General features: G+C 38.8%; 1 non-coding gene across 1 annotated transcript; it reads left to right on the plus strand.

Annotated features, from left to right (window-relative positions):
* The first annotated feature begins 3475 nt into the window (after window positions 1–3475).
* On the plus strand, window positions 3476–3560 carry trnal-uaa. Its single transcript has one exon. It is a non-coding gene; the product is annotated as a tRNA-Leu (tRNA).
* The last annotated feature ends 506 nt before the right edge of the window (window positions 3561–4066 follow it).

Below are 4066 nucleotides of genomic sequence, written 5' to 3' on the forward strand. Positions count from 1 at the left end.
TCTCTCCCTCCTCTCCCCCTCCACCCTCAAGCTACATAACATCCTGGACATTGGACCAATGGCTGGCCTGCCTGCCTCTCCACCTGCACTTGAACACTTGCACCTTGTACACTTTACAACGGTGTTGTTGTCCTGAAAACACAACACTTCTGCTGCTCTTACATAGCTTGCACCACTATGCCACTTTCTTTATTACTTAGGTCAAAACAGTATTTTATAGTATTTTACAGTATTTTGCACTAGTATTTTATTGACTGTCTATGCACAATTTCAACAAAATTTTGCTGCTCTTATTTTTCATTATTATTATATGTGCCCTCTTATTTACTTATTTACTTACTTTTTTTGTTTACTTGAATGTTATGTTTGTCTGTGGACTTAAAATTGGTCAAATATGTCTTGTCTTCACCGTGGGATAGTGAAACGTAATTTGATCTCTTTGTATGTCTGGAACATGTGAAGAAATTGACAATAAAGCTGACTTTGACTTTGACTTTGACTTTGACTTTGACATGCTGATGTGCAGGGGTTAATCCAAATACTCCCTGTCCTGACTGAGTTCTTGACAATTTCAGCACAACAGTGCTGAGCGACAAACTGAAAAGAGATAAGGACTCTGAGGCCTTTGTTAAGGCAACAGTGGCAAGCTGGAGAGGAGAGGGAACTTGGAGATAGTGGGCGCTTGCAGCAACAAAAGACAATACAGGCACCTACAGGTGACCTAAGGCTTCAGGTCTGGAAACCAGTAGCAGCACCATCACCTCAAACACTATGGCAGTAGGAGCAACCATCACAAGTGTTCCCAGACCTGTCAGTTTACTGGCCTATGGATATGCCACCTATTATGGTGGGCACAGTCAAGCCCATGGCAGCCACAATCTCCATGTCAGTGGGGGTGGGAGACTCAGACAGATGGGAATAACCAAGGCAGGTGAGGAAATTACAGAGGAGGCATCATGTGAGCATAGACATCTGAGCAAGACAATCATCAGTTTAATTTGACTGTCAAAGGTGGACAAAAGAAACAGGGGACGGGGAGGGAGGAGACACCCAGGCACTGAAGGATGAGCCCAACAGAGCATGCCTTCCTCTTCCCTTGTGAAATAGCATAGTTTAAGGAGGCCTAAAACTCCTACAGGAGAAGGTGTATACCAATACCATGAAAGGGAGTTGATGAGGAAACCATGCTTTGAGGGACTATTTTATGGGTGAGCCCACCTGATACCCAACGATGCCCAGACAAAGGTACAGATAAGGTAGTTAAGACATCTCAGGGTAAGTAAGGTAAATACTTTGTTAAAGCAAATTGATTGATCAAAATGATTTGCATCTTATTCTTACCTTTATTATATTTTGATTGTTATTTTTGAATAGAAGTGACTACTGTTTAATTCATTGTAAATGTATATTGTTTTAATCAAATTAAGTGACAAGTGATAACACTGCTATTTTTAATGTCAAATGACACTCCATAAATTTTTTCAGGATAGGTGGTGGTGTAAAGTAGGTAAGACTAACTTGGCTATGTCTAGGGACTGTTGCATATTAAAATATTACCTCTAGATCATGGGAGTTCCCTAGTGGTCACTCACACTCAACAAGTCTAAGGAATAGAATGATTTAGCTTTAATGGGAAAAATAAAAGTTTGTAGAAATATTGAAATGATGTAATATCTACTTTACATGTAACTAATGTGAAGCAAAAGATCTTACGTACTATACTATATAACATTTGATAAAAGTTGAAAGCAATAGAGATAAAATAAAGAAAGCAGAGAAATAGGTTTGATAGAATAAGAAAAATAGAACTAGGATTTACTAATAGTTTAGATAGCCTAGATAAAAGTAGTATAGGGCTAGAAGAGGTAAAGCTTAGTTTTGAAGAATAAAACATTATAAAAGTCTATGACATGCAGAGACATTTGGGGTAAAAGGTATGTTGAAGAAATGATGAGATTACTGTATGTCCTAGAACAGCTAATTAATATAGCTTGCATAACCAGTCTTAAAGTGGTATTCCAAATTGACAATAAATAAAATAACAATGCTTATAGGGAAATGTGTTTAATCTCTATGCAAAAGAGAACAGATGGAATTAGGATCATCATAAGTCATTGTCAGAAGATTAAAATGTTTTATTATTTCAGAAATAGAAAAGCTGGTGGAAAATGATGTTGGTCTTCATGGAAGGAATGGAGGTCCACCAACTCTATTCTGTTAATCCACAGTAACAAAGGGGGGGCGAACCCTGGTAGAATGTTAAATTGTATGATTTGTTACATTTGTTACCTTGTGTTACAGATTTTTATAATTTTTTACTGTCATTATTTGATTAATGTTTTATTTGAGCGTCCTTTGGAAAAAAGAGTCTGCTAAATCCATAACTGTAACTCTAATGGTTAGTGGCATTTATATGATACTAACCAGATACTTTCCCAACAGATACTTGATATGGTGCTTTCGCTGCGCATATTTGGGATCTATGTTAAAGAGGGAGTAGTAAAGAGGAATATTTTTATTGAAGGATTTTTTGATTTTCATAGTTACAGGAAGTTATTGATGATAGTCTAACAGATGTCATGTGTATAGTCATAATATCAGGAAAGTGATAGTGTTGTCTAAACCATTAGGTCCCAGAAGGATCATGAAAACACTTAGTGATTGATTACATTGATATGATAAAAACTAGATGTACCCATGGGAAGCGGTACAAAATATGAACCCGCCCAGTCCAGCACATTTTTTCACAAAAAAGAAATCACGCTGAAAGGCCTATATGATTCTGTCTCACTAAATTGCATTATCCACACTCAATTCTCACTGGTATCTGCTAGACAACAAGTACCAAAACATGATTTCATAGATTTCACATGTAAAATTCATTTTTATACAACCCACCTCCATCTTGCCTGTTCATAATTCTGAGAAATTCTTGATTGTTTGTGTTATGTTTATGTTATGTGTGTGTGTGTGTGTGTGTGTGTGTGTGTGTGTGCGTAAGGTGCTTGTGTGTGTGCCTCGCATTATGTGCCTGTGCATGCAAAAGTACATAAGTAGTAATTATCCTGAACTATCTGTCAAAATAAGCCCGCCCCTGAAACGTCATAAATCACGTCATAACCACGCCTCCTTTTTTATGCAAATTAGCCACGTGGTTGTCACCACGTGTTGTTTGTTATTGTTATTGTTTTTGTGAGTCATGTGACAGTCATGTGACTGGTGTCAAACCCCCTGGGCAGCCATATTGGATGTAAAGTCATGTGACAGTCATGTGTCTGGTGTCAAACAATGCCACGCCCCTTGGCATCCATATTGGATGTAGTGTCATGTGACAGTCATGTGACTGGTGTCAAACCCCTAAGGTCCATATTGGCCCCAAACCCCCATGTGTGTTTTGTGGATAATGGGGAATCAGATAAACTTTGTAAGAGTTGTATATGTTTAGTGGTAAATGGGGCTAAATACAAAGTGTGCTGCTAGGATGGCCGAGTGGTTAAGGCGTTGGACTTAAGAACCAATGGATGTTTGTATCCTCGTGGGTTCGACCCCCACTCCTAGCAACTATATTATGTTAGCATGAATAAGAAAAACCCCCACAGATGCTCATCCATGCGTTGTCCTCACTGTAAAGCCAATTTGGTGCCTGGTGATAACCATAGCTGTTTCATTCAACCCTTCAAGCCGGAAGAGACAGAGCCCAAGTATATCTTTTTCGATTTAGAAACACGATTTGAAAATGGTAAACACCAGGCTAATTTTGCTGCTGCCATGACTTTCAAAGGGGGATCTTTTGAGGCCGAGGGTGGTAGTTGCGTGTTTATGATGTTGAGACACTTCAGACGGTCTACATATAAGGGCTACACAAGGATGGCCCACAATGCATCAGGGTTTGATAATATCATTTTACTGGAGCATTTCACCAAGCTAGGGGTTACGCCCAAAATAATCATGACTGGATGCAGATTAATTTTCATGTATGATGAGATCTTTAAACAGCGGTTCATTGACAGCTATTCGCTCATCCCCATGCGTTTGGCTAAAGACAACTGCGGCCTTAAATCTGAAC

The sequence above is a fragment of the Alosa alosa genome, unplaced genomic scaffold, assembly GCF_017589495.1.
Source record: "Alosa alosa isolate M-15738 ecotype Scorff River unplaced genomic scaffold, AALO_Geno_1.1 AALO_1.0_unplaced_329, whole genome shotgun sequence".
In the NCBI taxonomy this organism is placed as follows: Eukaryota; Metazoa; Chordata; class Actinopteri; order Clupeiformes; family Clupeidae; genus Alosa; species Alosa alosa.